The sequence below is a fragment of the Vombatus ursinus genome, unplaced genomic scaffold (genome assembly GCF_900497805.2).
Source record: "Vombatus ursinus unplaced genomic scaffold, bare-nosed wombat genome assembly UNPS02014812.1, whole genome shotgun sequence".
In the NCBI taxonomy this organism is placed as follows: Eukaryota; Metazoa; Chordata; class Mammalia; order Diprotodontia; family Vombatidae; genus Vombatus; species Vombatus ursinus.
In genome coordinates, this window is record NW_020954590.1 from 76,410,097 (window position 1) to 76,429,465 (window position 19,369).

Consider the following 19,369-nt stretch of genomic DNA (forward strand, 5'->3'; position numbering starts at 1 on the left):
GCATGGCTGAACCAAAAACAAGACATTTCCTATGTGAGGCTATTTGTCCTCATCCAATGGTTCAAAAGCACTCTATTCTTCCTTTGATTAATTGTTCACATCTAGTTCATGCCTTCAAATGATTGCTTGATTCAACAGAGATGGAGAGGCCTTGTTTACAGGTAATCCATACTCTTGATTGATGGATGGATTGACCTAATGAGAAGTCCAGATGACCCTTTTCCCCCTGCACTAGATTTTCAGGAATGAAATCTAAGAGCATATGAAACTTTGGGGGCTGCCACATTCTTCTTGCTGAGTCATTCTAACCTGTCAGTGTACTAGAATCCCTAGGTCTTTTTGGTTTAACATGAACTTCTCTTAGCTACATTTCTCTCATTCTGTACTCAGAGTTTGGTTTTTGATGCCAAATACTGATTTTCACATTTGCTCTGTTGATTTCCTCTTCTTAGTTTCATTCCACTCTTCCATCCTGTTAATTTAATAACAATGATAATAATAATAATAGTAATAGCTTACCATCACTGAATATCATTCTATGGATAATGAGTTCTCTGTCTGGAGCACTCTTGTGAGGGACATTGCTGATAGGATCCATGATTTGGGTGGAATTAGACTTGAGTTTCTTTCCAACTCTAAGCCTATGATCCTATGATTCATGGCATTTTTGGTGAAGGGGAGAAGAACTAAGTCTGGGAAAGTAATTTTTCTTCCAGGAATAAGAGAAACTTTCTAAAGAGAAAAGTGTGGTATACAAGGAACTTAGCAACCAACCTAGATTTTTAGAAATATGCCCACAGAAAACAGAGGCAACAGCAGGTAACACAATAACTACAAAAAACATGGCGTGGTCATGACATGGTCAAACATACTAAAGCACGGTGTCAGTAAAGCTAAAGCTCAGAATGTGCTGACTATAGAAGAAAGCTAAGGATAACAAGAAGTATTTTTAAAAACTGTATCAGTGAAAAGGGGAGGATCAAAACATAGGTTTGCCACTTAAAGGGCAGGTAGAGTGATGATAATGTATGACCGAAAGAGGGTAAGGTTGTTGACTTCTTTTCTTTCTTGTTTTCTTTGCTGAGAAGAATTATGTTTGGACCAAAAAGAACTTTTTTTAAAAAGCTAACAAAAGTTAATAATCGCGGTAAGTAAAAAGAAAGTTAAGAGAACATCTAGATGTGCCTGATGAGTTTAAGTCACCTGGACCAGATGAACACAATTGTTATATGCTGGATTATCTGAAGGATGTGGGTGCTAAGCTAATGTTAATGATCCTTGAAAAATCATGGTGAATGAGAGAGGTACTAAAAGATTGAAGAAAGATAATTTTTTTTCTTTTTTGTTGTTTTTTTAAACAAGTTTTTGATATTTTATGTGTTTTACATCACCACAGTTATCCCAAATATCCTTCCCTGCCCCTACCAGAGAGCCATCTCATAGGACGAGTAGTATTTTCTTAGAAAGGAAAAAAATTAACCCAACTACTCAATAAATTGAAAAGTCCAAATATGCATACAATGTGTAATATCTCTGGACCTCCCACCTCCACAAAGGGGTAGGTTGGGAGTGTCTTCTCATATCTTTTCATTCAAGTCCCACTTGATCTTTAGAATTTTTTTACATTTACTTTTGATTTTTTGGTGTGTCATTATTCTGTTATACTTATTTGCAAAAAGAAGAGAATGGAGTTTGCAAACTAAGGGCCAGTAAGCTTGACTTCCACTCAGCAAAATTCTAGAATATTATAAAATGATAGTAAATATCCAGAAAAGATATAAGTAGTTTCATCAAGAACAAATCATGCCAACCTCAACTCCTTTCTTTTTTAAAAAAAAACAGCATTACTAGACTGATATCAGAATGTTCTGATATCTGATGTTACCAGGATTTGATGAGGTCGCTCATGCTCTTTTTCTATGTAAGTTGTAGGACAGCTAATAGTTCAATTAGATGGATTCAGAATAGGATGAATGGTCAGATCAAAAAGAAGATATTTAAAACCTGATATCCCCTTGGAAGAAGCTCTGCTATGGAGACACCCAGAAATATGTTCTCAGCTCTGTTTTGTTAAACATGTTTTATCAATGACTTGAGTAAAGCATAGATGGCATTTTCATCAAATTCCTAGAAAGGCAGGATAGTCAATATACAGTTGAAGACACCATCAGGATTGAAAAAGGGCTAAGAAAAGATTTACGCTGGGTAAATGTAAAGTCTTCCAGCTGGGTTTAGAATTCAACTGCAAAAACAGAAAAGAGGGTAGAGGGCAAGAGATGATTCAATAACAGTACACCTGAAAAATGCTTGGGAAACTGCAAGCTCAATATGAGTCAACAGTGTGACATAGAAGCCAAAGAAACTAACATAATCCAGGGTTAGTGAGGTGGTCAAGTTCTTGTGTTCTGGCCCGGTAAAATCACATCTAGAGAACATCCCAAAACATTTTAGGAAGGACTTCATTAAATGTTCAAAGGAAGGGACAGCTAGGTGGAGCAGTGGATAGAGCACCGACCCTGAAGTCAGGAGGACCTGAATTCAAATCCAGCCTCAGACCAAACACTTGACACTTACTAGCCATGTGACCCTGGGCAAGTCACTTAACCCCAATTGCCTCAAAACAAACAAACAAACAAACAAAAATAAATAAATGAATGAATGAATGAATGAATGTTCAAAGGAAGACAACCAGACTAAGTTCACACTATATAACGTTTGGTTGAAAGAATAGGGGATGCCTAATCTAGAAAAGAAAAGGCTTTAGGTAAGTGGGTATATGATGATTCTCTTCAAAGATCTGAAGGGTTGTTGCATGGAAGAAGCATGCAACTTATTCTACTTGGCTGCAGAACACGGAGCGAGGAGCAATGAGTGGAAATGGCAAAAAGGTAAACTGAGGCTTAATGCACGGAAAAAGTTCCTAATAATTAAAGCTATAAAAAATGGCATGTAATTCCTCAGGAGATAATTGGTTCCTCCCTCATTTGCGGTTCTCAAGCAAAGATTGAATAAATATATTCCAGGTGAGGGTTTCTTTCTTAAGTGTGGATTAGACTTGGAAAGCCACTGAGCACTTTCAGGTACAAAAATCCTGCTATTCTATTAGACTGTTATATTACAGAAAGGGATGAACAAGAGATTAACATACTGAAATAGAGAACAAAGTAAATAAAGAATAAAATGAATGTTACTTAAAATTTAGCTAGATGAATAGTCAGTTGGCACAGTGAATAGAGCACTAGACCTGGAATCATGTGGATATAGTTCAAATTCAGTCTCAGACACTTATTAGCTATGTGAAACTGGCAAACCATATTCCCTTTATCTGCCTCAGTTTCCACAACTATAAAATGGAGACAATGATAGTACCTACCTCACAGGGTTGTAGTGAGATTCAAACCAACTAATATTTGTAAAACACTTAGTATACTACCTGGCACACAGAAAAAATGGTAGATCATGAGTTTTCACTTTTGAATCTGCTTGATTCTTGTTACATTACTTGAAGTTATTTGACTCTTTTTGCTCACCTGTGAAATGAGGATATACCACCTCATAGAATTGAGTGCTAAGGCATACTAAAATGATTAAAATGGAATAGAGCACCCAGATGCTTAGGTGTGATGATAGGCACAATTTAAAGGCTAAGTATAGTAAAAATACGTGACCTTAGCACCTCCAAAAAAAGATTTCTGTGGGAAGAAATATGACTCACAGAATGAAGCCTATCAGCCAAAAAAGACAGAGGGCGGGAAAAAGACATGATTTCAGGGAAACACAGCAAGAAGAGTTGTAGCAAGCAGGCACAACTTTAGTGCTTTGATTATTGGGAGTGTTTGCACTTTTAACCTTATTGATTGAATGTTTCTACCTCTTCTATAGCTAATTTTTTTTAGGAGTGGAGGGATCTCTTATTGCTGTAACTGCAAGTAGGGGAAATGGGCAGCTTTCTGCTGGCTTAACCTGATCTGCACCCTTCACTTACTTCGTTGGCCTTCGAAGTAAGTGAAGGGTGCAGATCAGGTTAAGCCAGCCCAGTGGCCCAAGTCAAACACGTAAAGAGAAAGTTAGATTTTGGCTTGTGGCAGGGATGTTTCTATGCTTACCTGGTAGAAAGACCATTTAGTCTATTGAGTACTAATGTGAGAGAAAAAAGGGAACAATAAAGCATGAATTCAGCTTCCAAACCAGTCTCTGTTTGTAATGGTGTTATATTTCTTTTTTTTCTTTTTGTTAAATTTATTTAATTTTTAATTTATGGAATAAAACAAGTATTTACATAATATAAATAAAAAGATGATTGCACATGAAACTGCAAATCTATTATGTACAACTTGCTATTCCTTTAAATATATAACAAAGTTATCATGTAAATTTATTTTTTCCTTTTTTTCTTCCCTCCTCCCCAGTCCCACCCTAGAGATGGCTATTATGAGACACAAAAAGATATGTAGATATAGATATAGACATATAGACATATATAAAATTATTCTATACATATTTCTGTTTATCAGTTGTTTCTTTGGATGCAGATAGCTTCTTTCTTCATATGCTTTTTATTTTTAATTTGTGTATTTATAATAGTCAAAATGACTTAGTCACTCAAAATCATTCTTAAAACAATATTGTTATTAGTATACACAACATTCTCTTGGTTCTATTCACTTTGCTCTTCACCATTGCATGTAAGTCTTTCCTTGCCTTTCTGAGATCATTAAGCTCATTATTTCTTAGAGTATAGTAGTACTCTATCACAACCATGTACCGCAACCTGCTTTCATTAAATCAATCATTCATTTGTTCATTTATTCATTCAATATGTGTTAAACACCTCCTATACGCCAGACACTATGCTACATGCTACAGAAGCAGGCTTCTAGGTAGCACAGACCCTTGCTCTCAAAATGCTTCTATTGAAATACAGGAGAAAAACCATATACATAAACAACTATGATATCTGGGATAATATAAGTAAAGCCTTTTGTAAACCTTAAAGTGCTATATAAATGTTAGTTCTTGTTCTTAAAGAGGAAGAATAAATTCAAAGGATCAGTCTAGGCAAACAAGGTGTGATGGGAAATTCAATAGGGAGAAAGATTGCTTGGGGAGATGGGTAATGAGGGACAGTGATGTTCAAGAGAGGCTTCATAGAGGAAATGGAACTTGAGGGATCTGAAGGAAGGGAAGGACACATTCTACTGATAATAGGTGACATTTATATAGCACATCAAGATCTGCTTTGATCCTCACAACAACTCTCCCTGGTAGATGGTATCTTTATCCCCATTTCACAGATGGCAACAGCTATTAAGTATTTGAGGCAGAATTCAAATCTAGGCCTTTCTTACAAAAGTCCACCTATGACTACTCTATCTACTACCCCACTCTCCTCTACATGAAGAGAAGTATTGTGAGATAAACTGGAAAGCTTAGACTTCCCTACTCTCTCCCCGAACATGTTGCTGTCCATCTGCTGTCTGAATTACTTTTCTGATTTGGACATATTAAAAAGATGTTCCTCCAACTAGGGTACCAATGTTGCACAGTGGTCCAGGAGCTAGAAATAACAAATAACAACAGGAGTTCAGATCCCTTAGGCCAAAGCCAGGCTGAAAACATTCATCCACGAAGGACTGCACCATGGGATCCTGCTAGCCAATGTGAGCCATTTCCTTTAATGAAGACCCCCATTTGAGAAAGCCCAGTCAGATAATCAAATTTAGAAACAATTCACAGAGGGATGCCAACAGACTGTAACTGCCTCAAAGGAACAACAACCACTCAAAAAAGGTTAGAAAAAAATATTTATGTATATATAGTGATTGAAACTTGAGGTTTTTAGAGGATTCTTCAGTCCTTGGATTGTGTTTGAGAAGTAATGAGTCATATTTGATTTTCATTCTCTACCAGCCAGTTGGCAACATCTAGTATACAATATATGCAAAGTATTTTATCAACTTATGAAGAATCCAAACAAACAGCTCCCCCAGTCCTTTTCTTGGTTCCCTTAACCCCTCTCCAATACCACCAGCAGGATATGTATTTCCCCACCTGTCAGAGCAATAGCATGATGTGTTGAAAAGGAGGTATGGAGGAAAAAGCACTAGATTTAGCATTAGGAAACCTAGGTCTATGTCCTGGTTCTATCATGTGTAGCTATGTAACCATTAGCAATTTATTCATACCCCTTTACTGAATCTATAAATGAGGAGAATAATTCCTGTACTTCATGCCGCAAAAGTTTATTGTATATGTATACATATAGGTCATGGAGCCTGGGCCTACATGGTCAAAGGGAAGCTAAGGAAGTTATGGAGTATTTAAAAAACTAAGCTGGGTTCTCTAGCCTAGGCCAAGAATGAAATAGAGAGGTGAATTAGCCCACTAATTTGTCTCGGATGCCCAAATTGTCTCTTCTTCTGTCTATATCACTTTGGCCACTTGAGAATGGATAACTATAGAGGAGAAAATGGGGCCTTTGGAAGGTTATATAGGACAGGGGAATGCATTATATACAGCTGCAAAAAATGAATGAGCAAGGCCAGCCAAATCAGATCAGGATGAAGTGATGATGGGAAATTAGATATGTTTGGTCTGGAGAATAAAACACTTAAGAGGGCGTGATAGTGTCTCCCAATATTTGGAGGTCAGACATGTTGAGAGAAGATCAGACTTGCTCTATTTGGCCTCAAAGAGCAGAACCAAGAGCAACGGATTCAAGCTGCACACGGGCAAATTTAGACTTGATGTCGGTAAAAACTTCCCAACATTTAGAAATGTCCAAAAATGAAACAGACTGCCTCAAGAGGTTATGGATTCCCTCTCCTTTGAGGTACTGTTCAACCAGAGGTTAGATAAGTGCTTACCAGTATGTTATAGGGAGGGTTCCTTCTGTACACAGGTTGTACATAGGTGGTCTCTAATGCCCCTTTTAACTCTCAAATTCTGTGGAGTCAGGATAGTCAGGTGATACAGTGAATAGATCAATGGGGAGTCAGGAAGACTTAAGTTCAAAGCCCGCTTCATATACTTACTAGCTATGTGACCCTGGGCAAATTGCCTAACCTCTCTGTGCTTCAGTTTCCTCATATATAAAATGAATTGATATCCTCCAATGCCCCTTGCAGCTGTAAATTGATTGTTCTATACTTCTATGAATTCCTGGAGCATCATCCCCACTAATGTGCTATGCTGTCACAGAGGCACTAACAACATTTCTTTCAACATTTGTATCCATCTGGTGAGAAAATTTTGGAATAATTAGATCTAACAGTGATTAAGTACCCTCACTTCAGCTACCTAATTTAGGATAAGGAGATGGAGGCTGTCCTCACATCTGAGCTCAAAAAGTACTCCAAGCAGTTAAGGATGCAAAAGGCTTGTTCAATCAGGACTCTTATCATCAAGGTAGATATACAGGCATCACTATTGTGGGCTTGCAGTCACAGTTCTCAAGAACTTGACTTCAGTTGACCAAACTGAATGATTTCCTGCCATCACTGATGAATACAATGTGAAAGTGGAGGGGGGGGTGGGAGGTGAGGGGTGGGAATTATTTGTTTTTTAAGATGTCCTAGAAGGCAAAGAAGGGATTTCTGAAACTGTCCAATGTGGCTTTGATGAGAAAGTAATTAAAGTCATTCACTGAACTATCCACATGTTTGAGTCAGATAACAATGTCATTGACTGTAATGGTCCCTATGCTGAAGGACAGTAATCAGAAGATAAACATGACAGAAACAAAATTCACTGGAGGTAATTTTATTGAAATTTTCCCAGCATTTCTCACTTAGGAATACATAGCCAAAAATTAAATTTTAACACATATATGTATTTTAATACCTTGTTGATTGTTTGCTTTTGGGGGTAGGAAAATAAAAGGTAACAAAGAAATTAATCCATCTCTGCTCCTCTCCTACACCAATCATATCCTGTTTGGAATTTCCTTCTTTCTCTATCTTTAGCAGTGAAATAAAAACCACCTTTTAATACAGCCAGACAAAAGGCAAGGAATTCTATCTGCAGGACACAAAATTCATAGGCTTGTTTCATGTAAACACAAAAATTTTATACCCAGTTATACACAGGGCCCTTCTAATGTGCATATCCATCTCAACTCCTCTTTTCCTCCTTTCCCAATTAGAATTGTAATGCTCACTCCCTTACAGTCAAGTCTCTATCTTCCTCTTCACTTTTTCAAGCTTAACACTGCTTTTATGTTAAGAAAAATGGGGCAAATATGATACTTGGGTAAGTTGAAAAAGAAAAAGTTGACCAAAAAATATAGTTGGCCACCTACTAAAAGTATCCTTTGTGCTGCCTCCTAAAAATAGTCCTACTTTTGATGTGTTTTACAAATATTAACTTGTTAATTCTCAAACTATATAGATGCAGACAGCAATTTTTCTCTAAAAAGTATTGTAATTGCAAATATTGCTGCATGATGTGGAAACTATATAGCTATGTCAGTCAGCTATAATAATGGTGGCCTTCAAAGTGAGGAAGAGAAAGTTCAAACACAGATAATGGTTAGAAGTTAGTTTTTAATGCATTAGGATATATCCAGAATCAATGGAAATGATTAACAATTCAAGCAGAATTCAAATCTAGTTGTGCGCAAAATCTCTCCATAATTTCACCCAGCTGTTCCCTTATTCTTAAACAAAGACAGATTCTTCTATTTTCTACTGCACTTTTATTATACTCTAGCTTTACTATTTAAATTCTGCAAGAGAACCACAATATAAGCTGCTGCACCAAGAAAGAGTATATGACCTTGAATGAGATACTTTAATCTCTCCAGACCTCAGTTTCCTCCTCTGTAAAATGAAGGGAAAAGACTGGATATCTTCAAAGGTTCATTTCAGCCCTAACATCCTATAATTCTGTGATAGGCTATGATTGGCCCACTCATTCATAAAATCATAGACATTTGATTTGACAGGAGCCTTAGAGATTGTCTTGGCCAATTTCCTCATTTTACAGAATCAATCCAAATTAATACAATATCATTCATTCCAAACAAAGCAATAACAATAGAGAAACTTTGAGGTGAAGTGATTGGCCCTAGATCCAATAACTAGTTATTCAGTTCTCCCAGACTCAGATAACACAAATTAAAAATCCAACCGGCATGTTAGGAAACTATTGAAAAAGCATGTGTCTCATGTATAAACTATATCAAATTGCTTACTATCTCAGGAAGTGGAGAGGGAGGAAGAGAGGGATAGAATTTGGGACTCAAAACTTTATTTTTTAATGTTAAAAAAAATTTAACATTTAATTGGAGGGGGAAAATAAAATATATTTTTAAAAGACCAAAAAAAAAAAAAAGAAAGAAAGAAAGAAAAGAAAAAGTATGTGTCTGCTCCCCAAAAAGAGGTAACTTGGCATAGTGATAGAAAGCTAGCCTGGAAGCCCTGGGTTCAAAACCTACACATATTGATTATATGACCTTAGGTGAATTACTTAACTTCTCAGTGTCGTAGGCAGCTCTCTAAATCTGTAAGTTGCAGAAAAATGCTGACCTGCATTGGTAGAGGGAGTTTTCTCTCTGTACCAGTGAATTCACAAATCTTGTCTTTGAACCCTATTCCTTAGCATTTGTTATTAAGAAATCTCCATCGAGTATATGACCTGAAACCGAAATTTACAGCCTCAAACTTCAACTATTCAAAATATTTCTTCAGAATGCTTTTATGTTTAAGTGGCTTTTAAGTACATCTTTAGTACAGAAAGACCGAGGTGTTTGGGTTTCCTATTATGTATGTCTTTTCTTCCTATTTCTTGTTCAAAATGTTTAGACCTTTCAAAATAGACAGTGTATATCTGGCAGAGCTAACAATAGCCTGTGATCATTAAAAGGCAAGAGCTGAACCCCTCAAGACAGCTGCACAAAGAAATCCCATGCAACAATTTGTACCTTCTTTTCAAAGTCATGCTTCCTTCTCAGATTATTCCGATTGAGTAAGTGAAAGGTTTTAACCTTAAAAATCCCTTGCCTGCTTTATTGAAGGGTAAAGGGGCTGGGGGATGGGTATGGAGGACAGTGAGGGAATAACAGAAGAAAGAGAAAGTGTGTGTGTGTGTGTGTGTGTGTGTGTATGTGTGTGTGTGAGAGAGAGAGAGCCATCTGTTAACAGATCAGAAAACTACAGTTGTTAAAAAAGCAGGCTTTCTTACTTTAGACTCTAATTAAATACAAAATCTCTCAAGTGGTATCTTCATGTAGTAAGAGGATAAATAAACCCAACTGACCTTACAGTCTCAGTGGAAGGGAAAGAAAGACTGTTCAAATTCACTCTTGCCATTTATTGGCATGAGAAACAATAGCCTCATTTTTGTGCTTTGAAAACATTAGGCCCAAAAAGGCTAAGGTTGGAGTATTTTAAAACAGTGCAAAAGCCTATTAGTTTATTACTTTAATGAGGTGGAGTCATACACAGTCACAAACAATCAGCTCTAGGTCCATGATAGACTCGCAGTTAAACACAATGGAAGCAGTGTAAAACTGTACTTTAGAAAGCAAGGGGAGTCCTGGGAGGTAATCCATGAGGTTATTCAACTTTTTAAGATGTAATTAAAGGCCTAGTTTGGAGCCCTGTTGCATGTTAAGTAAACTGCATAGAACTAGGACATCTCTCTAGAGGGGTACATTGAAAGTGATTAAAGGACTGGAAATAGGGCTAAGAGGCCACAGGAACCAGAGTAACCAGAAATAAAGATTAGTGAAGAATTTTAAAATTTTGAGGATACAGTCCTGAACCCTAGTCTTCATTTCTACCAACTATTTAAATTAGAAATTAGGAGGAATTTTGGGTTTGGGATGATGTAGAGACACTGTAACACATTGCCAAAGCAATACAAAGGAAGTTGTATGATCTCTTTTAATGGAATTTTTTTTCCCTCTGAGAAGAATATATTCTTAAATTATCTTTGATTAGTCAGTTTAGTATCAACTTGCCTAGTTTTCTGCATGGGGATGAATTGCATAACTACAGACACTTCCTTTCTGTGCCTGATTCAATACTTATTTAAGGAGTACTGTCACTCCCACTGCCCTTCTGGACCAGCCTGCCAACTTGAGGAAGAATAAGGGGAGTAGTTTTATATAATATAAATGTACTAGAGTCACCTTCAGCTGGTTTTAGAGAGCTGATTGTTAAATTTTCAATGAGAACACTTACACCTTAGAAATCTGTAAGCTGTTACAAATCAGGGCATTATTTATTGTTTTGTTAATTGTCTGGAAGTGAGACCGTAGTGGAGAAAATGTTAATTATGCTCAAAACTTAATTGTATTATATGATGTATAATGTATATATGAAATGTATATATGAATAACATTATATTAATCTTGTTGATTATACTTAATTATTCTTAAAACTGTATCCTTCATACATTTTTTTCAGAAAGTCAGTTAAGCATTTACAAGCATAGCACTGATATATGTGTGTATATATGCATATATATCATATATATGTAAACATATATGTGTGTATACATACACACACGTATATTACATATATATGCATAACTTTCCAAAATAAAATACCCCTCCCTTCCCACTACTCCTCTGGGTTGTCACCCTCATTAGAATGTAAGCTTCTTAAGGATAAGTACAATCTCACTTTTGTATTTGTATTCCCAGAACTTTATACTTTTAAAGTATATGTAAATATATATTACATATCTTTATATAAATATAAATATATAAATGAATATAAAATGTATACATATATAAAGTTAAATACTTTTTTTCATTCATTCATTCAGACTTTATTCATTCTTGTTTCATTTTTTTCTTCATAGGCCATGTTCATGACCATATATTAGTCATCTTTGTATTTTCTGCCAACATCTACCATATAGAGATGGTTAATAAGTGTTGAACAATGTAATTTAATTTAATGGATCAAATCTATTTAGTTTAATCCATTAATTAATTAACTCAGCGAAGAAGAAAAAGTATAATATGGATGAACTTTGTGGTCGATTGGATATTTTTTTCCACTTTTTTTTTTTTTGTGTGAGGCAATCAGGGTTAAGTGACTTGCCCAGGGTCACACAGGTAGTAAGTGTCAAGTGTCTGAAGCTGGATTTGAACTCAGGTCCTCCTGACTCCAAGGTCGGAGCTCTATCCACTGCACCACCTAGCTGCCCCTGATATTTTATTTTCTAATGGGTAGTTTGGCCTAACTACCGTGGACATGAGCTCTGTAATGACTGTACTATACGCTAGAACTTCTCTTATTTACAGAGGAACAAGACAATGGAATCACACAACAACCAGAAAACCAGAAGGATTTCTGAGGCTCAGAGCTGCTTGACATCTCAGTGATCCTTTGTGAAGTGACGTCTAGGTGAACTTGGAGATGGCTGCAGAGGCCAGACCAGCCTTGAGCAGCTCGAGGCAGCCTTGAGCAATAGCTGCAGAGTTCGGACTTCCCAAACTCCTTAGTCATTGGCTTATTATACATGTAGATGTCTTCTCCCTTAAGCTCTCACGCCCCCTCTGAAAGCCTTTAGAAACTTTATTTTCTCACCCCTTTTCTCTCCCCTTTGAGCAGCTGAAGAACTCTCTCTCTACCTCTCTTCTCCCGTATAGGATCTTCTCTCACCTTTTCTCATCCAATAAATGCATTTAATTAGTGTATTGGACTCTTTCATTTCAGGTCCTTCCATGGGCCTGGGGGTCATATGTTAACACTATCCACACAAGAAATATTATGTAGATTTTTTAATGTCTATTGTTTATACTATTGTGTACAATAGAATTTCATGCAGAGTGGTAATGGGAAGTAAAGCTAGAAAATATAATAAATATACTAGGACTAGATGGCAGAGAACTATATGGCTCATCTGTTTGTGTGTGTGCATGTGTATCTTGGACAAATACTGCAAATGAATGGTAATCTAGTCACAGAAATAAATAGAAAGAGGAAAGACGATACTATACTGGAATGCCATAATCAGCCCATCTTCTTTTTTTGCTCACATATATCACTTACGCCATCCTTCACTCTTACTTTGTAATTCTTCATTTGTAATATGCTCTAGCCTACTCTTATTCAACATTTGTCTCTGCATTGCCCTTTGGATAACCCTCAATTTCAATTCTTCGTAGACTGTAAGATTCTGTGTCTTGTAGTCATATGATACAGGAAGAATATTGGTATTCAAAAGATGGGTTTTTGTTTTAGGGAGAAGGTTATTACAACGGGACTTCGGATATGAAGTGAAAGGGGACTGAGCTAGAATGATGGGCAGTGGTAATAGAAAGAAAGGGAAAGAAGTAAAAGAAGTTGAAAAAAAAAACATTGACAGCTCTTGGTAGCAAATGGTTAATGGTTGGGTAAGGGAAAGGGAGATGATGGATGACAATGAATTCTGGAGGCAACGTTTTCCAAAACTGCTGGTCAAATGACCTGGGTTCAAATCCTGGTTCATTGCACAACTGTGCAATGTTCAGCAAGTCACTTAACCCCTTTGACCCTCAATTTACTCACTGGGGTTGGAACAGACACTCTCTGAGGCCTTTTCCAACTGTAGATCTACAGAATTATGAACTTATGAAATTGGAGTCATTCAGGAAAAGTTATACCATTAATAGAAATTCCGAAAATAAAGAAAAAATTAACTGTTTTTGGAGAATAAAGTGTGTGAAGTTGAATTTGAGATGAGTAGTAGACCGTCAAAATAGAAATCTCCAGTAGATAGTCAGAAATATGAAAATAAAACTCAGGAGAGAGGTCAGGGCTGGAAGCACCAATTTGGAAATCAGTAACATAGTGGTGCTATTTAAAATTCAGGGAATAGCTATGTAAGAGAGAAGATTAGAAGGCCAAGGACTCAACCTTGACAATAAAGGAAAGGAACTCTGAAAATGAACAGAGAAAGAAATCAGAGAGGTAGAGGGACAAACAGGGTAAGTATACGATCATAGAAGCCAAGGAAGAGATTAGTAAGAAGGAAGTCTAGCTAAGCGATGCCAAATGCTGCAAAGAGGTGAAGGAGAGAAAGGCTGAGGAAGGACTATTCAATCTGGCAATGAGGAAGTCATGAGTGACCTCTGAGAGTGAAATTTCAGTAGAGCAGAGAGGAAGCCAGATTAAATGTGTTATCCTCAGTTATAGCACCTCATCTGAACCAGGGCACCTCTGCTAATGGCTTGCCACATGAAACATTGAACCTATAATTTGAAACTGACTTCTCCAGAGTCAGTAGTAAAGTATACAATACTGGTACTGCGACTAGTTTTCATTTTAATGTGTCATTTTTGCTGTTATCTCTTGGTTCAACTCTTTTAACAAACAATGTAATTGTGCTAGCTCCCTATGGCTTTTTAAGGGATGGAAACATTATTACCTAGATAATGAATTTAAAAAATTGATTACACAAGGCCTACTTGGGTTTTCTGCCTTAGCAAATTAAAAGTTCAGCAATAGCCAGAATCATATTTTATTCCATTGCTAGCCCTGCTTTTTATCACACAGCGTTTCAAGAAACATTCTCCCTTCCCTTGAGATATTCTAGGTTGGGAGGCTAAAAAGGAGCTAGTCTTCTAGTTTTTCAATAACCTATGAAGAAAAAGCTATTTCTTCTCCCAGTGACTTATGCCCTACACATGTATCTATCACAAAAGGAAGAAATCAGAAAGGAAATCACTTCCATTTGATTTCTGAACTGATATTCACTCCCAATCATTTTTAGTAGGGTTTTTTTTTTTGGAACTCTTTCCATAAAAAGCCCTACTGATATATAAAGGTTTCATTTTTGTATCTTACTGGCAAATCAAAGAGGTTTCCTTCTAAGAGCATAGAAAGAACAATGAGCCATGTGATCATTTCCTTTTTTTAAATTTGATTAATGTATTTTCTTTTTATGGTACAAACATTTACAGATTACTCTCTTTGTGAGGAGTCTGTTGTAACAAGACAAAACAATTAAGTAAAACTAAAAATACAGTGACCTTATCTGAAAATGCATGGTCCATACATCCCCCTTGTCAAATATTTACCAACATGCCCCTGGATAAAACCATTTCTGCCTTTGCGGAACTTACAATCTACTGGGAGAAAAGATACATACACAGATCTTATTTGTAAAGCACTTGGTAAATGTCAAAGATAAATAAATATATGTGAAGTCCCAAGGAGTCAATCATTTCTAGTGTAGAGAATCAGAGGAGGCTTCCTAGAAGAGGTAGCCGTTAATTTCGGTCTTAAAGGATGGGAAGGAATTCAGTGAGCAAAGAGGGGGAAGCAAGACAATCCAGACACAGGAAAGAGTGTAAGCAAAACTTGAAAGGAGAGTTTGGCTTTTGTTCAAGGGTGAGAATAGTCCAGTTTGGCTGAAGGATAGAGTATGTGAGATAAGACTGGATAAGGAAAAGTGGAGTGAAATTGTTACACAAAGGTGGCACAGTGGATAAAGCACTGGCCCTGGGGTCAAGAGGATCTGAGTTCAAATTCGGCCCCAGACACTTGACACTTTCTAGATGTGTGACCCTGGGCAAGTCACTTAACCCCGATTACCTCATCAAAAAGAAAAAAAGAAATGTTACACAAAGGAGTATGAACTTTACCCAAAAGGCTATAGGGAGGGACTTAAGATTTTTAAACAAATGAAGGACATAACTCAATTTATATTGGCAGAAAAGCAACCTAATGTTCAATGCATGAATAAATGAATGAATGAAAAGCATTTTTAAGCACTTAAAATGTGTCAAGAATTGTGTTAAGCACTGGAATACAAACAGGAAAAGTGAGAGCTAGTTCTTATACTGAAGGAGTTCACCCTCTAAATTTAGGGAGATAAAAAAGCTAGGTGGTGCAGTGGATAGAGTACCATAGGCCTGGAATCAAGAAGACTCATCTTCCTGAGTTCAAACCCGATCTCAGAAACTTAATAGCTATGTGACCCTGGTCAAATCACTTAATGCTGTTTGCCTCAGTTTCCTCATCTGTAAAATGAGCTGGAGAAAGAAATTACAAGCCACTCCATATCTACTAAGAAAACCCCACATGGGTTTACAGAGAGTCGTACACAACTGAAAATGACTGAACAACAAAAAACAAAAAAGATTCATTAGCTACAGGATAGCTGGAAAAGCCCAGGGATCCTTAGGGTACACCTGTAGATAAGATGACAGACTCCAGGGAACTGGAGGGCATAGGGGCAAGGCAAATAATAAGACCTGATACTCTTCCAACTTGCCAAAAGGATTAGAATTAGTAACTTCCATCTCATCCCAGTGGTATAAGTAGTCATGTCACTCTTCCCAAATGGCTTCTCCATGGAGTCTACACAAGCCTAGATGGGGTGAGGGGCTAAGGGAAGGCAAGGAGGGAGGGAATTCCTGATGGAGGAACACCCCCGTGAGGCCTTGGCACCTGAATGCTCAGCGGAGGGGGCAAAGTGGAGGTAGTGGCACAAGGGAGAGATTGTAAGAGAAAGAGGGAATGGGAAGACCTGTTATAAAGCTATTATAAGGGACATATAAAAGAATCTGTAGTATTGATAGGAATGGAGAACAGAGGGACAAATGCCAGACAAATCTTTTGTCCTATTTGGCTTTCTTTTCTATTTTTATAGCTTTTGCAGGCCTAACATCTGAGCCTTACCAAAATATACTAATTGGAACTTGCAATTCAGCTGATTAGCTATGGTTTGTATGTACAAAAGTGACAACAAAAATCTAGAAATGTTGGTCATTCTGTCTACACTGTCCTATAGACGAATTGCCAATGAAAGTGTTGTTCAAAAGTTAGTCAGTGAAATTCTTATTCTGAGCAAAACAAAAGGTTATATCTGTCTCTTTGTTTCTGTCTCTTGACTCTATCTCTAACTTTGTCTCTGTCTGTTTGTCTGCCTATATCTGTCTCTGCTTCTGTCTCTCAGTCACAAATCTAAGTCTCAAACCCAGGTCTTGCCGGTATACCATTGATATATTTCTAGAAGACAATTATCTCTGTAGCTTCTATGTACACACTAAATTCAACCTAAACTTGTAAAAACTATAGAAGATATTCTATTTGAAAACACTCATCAGACTATCTTGTGCTGCAGTAAACTGATCACCAAATGAAAATCATATTTTGATACTCTTTAGTAGCTTAATAAATTGTATCAAAATAAGTCAACTCCTTACAAGTTTACCAAAAAAAAAAATTAATGAAGAGACAAACATGGAGTGTTGAACTATTGATATAAAAAGAGATGTCCCTTCCTTTGGTCACTGGCCATTGGTCACCATCATTAAAAAGCATATAATTATTAATAATTAGCCCATTTATTAGCATATAATACATGATATAATTAGTACTAATTTTCGGTATTATTAGTAATTATTATCACAGCATTTATCTTAAGTAGCAGACAAAATTAACAACAAAGATATAGCCACTATTCATTCTGAGTTTATTCTCTGATACACCTTTAACAAAGATAAAGTTATATGAAACATATAGGGTAAAACTGCCAGATTCAGAGCTTTTTACTAAGACCTTTTTGTCATCTTCAAAGAAGGTCACGGTAGAAAATTAATTTATCCAATATATCAAGATGCATCCCATTCCACTGTCAATTGGAATCCTGCAAAACTTGAAGGATACAGGTACAAGTCTCTTTGAAACATAACTTTTGACAACCCATTTGGCCTTTTCAAGATGGTTAATTTCGTGGACAAATTCACATTTATACTTCCCCGCTGTCATGGCTCCCACTTAACTAAGCAACACACAAAAAGTAGAGATAAACGCTCTCCTCCATTTTCTACTTGCCAGTGAGACATTCCAGAATCAAGGAAAGAAAGGTTGGGGAAATATTCCATACGCACTAATATGATATGATATGGCATGGTATGATATGATATGACATGAAATAACTTCATATAATATCAACATTTTATTTTATTGTTTAAAAAAGTACTCAAGGCGCATATGTATTATATCTCATCATTATATGCATTATGTCACTTCTTTTGGTCAATGGTAATAATCACTATCGTTAAAAAGAACATTAAAAGTGTACTATATGTGTATTACATATACATGTATATTACACAATTATATGCATCATATCTCAATGACCTAGAGCTAAAGAAACTCCATATTTTCACTTCCTTTCTTTTTTCTTTTGTTCAAGACTTCTTGTTCAAAATGACTAATATAGGAATGTTTTACATAATTGTACATGTATAACCTATATCTGATTACTTACCATCTCAGGGAAGGCGGAAGAGATGGAGGGGAGGAGGGATAGAATTTGGAACTCAAAACTTTTAAATAAAAATGTTTTAAATTCTTTTAATTAATTCAGAAAAAGCTTTTGACCTATTCCTATTAAAAACATTATAAAGCGAGAGAGAGAGAGAGAGAGAGAGAGAGAGAGAGGTGGGAGGGGTTGGGGAGACAGACAGACAGACAGACAGACAAATGGATATAGACCATTTGGCAAAGTCCCTTTATTTTAAAGCTGAAAATATTGAAACCTGGAGAAGTTGATTGCCCAAGGTCACACAGGTAGAAAGCATTAAGGCAGGTCCTTTGATACCAGAACCAATGCTCTTTCCTCCTTGCCATGCTTTAACTCTCTCCATGAATGGTACTTTATTGCCATTTCTATCACAGAAAGTAATTCTCTTTCATATCTATGTCTATAGAGTATACCCTGGTTTCTTTATCCATTCAAAAAGTATTGATGGACTGCCTATTTGCCACACACCTTGCTAGAATTGGTTATACAAAGACAAAAATAAGTGGTCCTTTCCCTCTAAGAGCTTACATTCTACTAGAATAAAGCAACCCAGAAATGGTTGACTGCAAAATAATTCTCAAGGGGAGGACTAGCAGGTCAATCCAATTCAACTCAATTCAATCAGTATTTATTAAGCACCTAAATATGTGCCAGGCACTGCACTAAATGCTGGGGATGCAAATGAAGAGAAGAAAGATAGTTACTATGGCAACTAGGTGGCGCAGTGGATAGAGCTCTGGCCTTGGAGTCAGAGGACCTGAGTTCAAATCTGAACTCAGACACTTGACATTTACTAGTTTTGTGACCCTGGGCAAGTCACTTAACCCTGATTGCCTCACCCCCCCCAAAAAAAGATTGTTACTCCCCTCAAAGAGCTTACAATTTAGTGGGAAGAGACAATACAGATGCAAGAAAAGTTGGGGTGGGAAGAGAGGAAACACCAAGGAGTGTCTTGTTCAGTGGAGAAACCAAGCAAAGCAGAAGATGAAGAGAAAGATGAGCTGAAAGCCCAATTTCTGCCCTCTATAAAAAGCTTTGGGAGGAGTTCGATACTCTGCCCTCCAGCAAAAGAGGAAGTTGAAGTGAGGTGTCAACCAGGGCTTGAGTTAAC

The 19,369-nt window shown here is 36.8% G+C and overlaps 1 protein-coding gene across 1 annotated transcript in view; it reads left to right on the forward strand.

Moving 5' to 3' along the window:
- Positions 1 to 19,369, forward strand: part of LOC114054308 (XK-related protein 4-like) — a 463,082-nt gene that overhangs the window by 373,504 nt on the left and 70,209 nt on the right. The gene's annotated exons all lie outside the window — the stretch shown is intronic.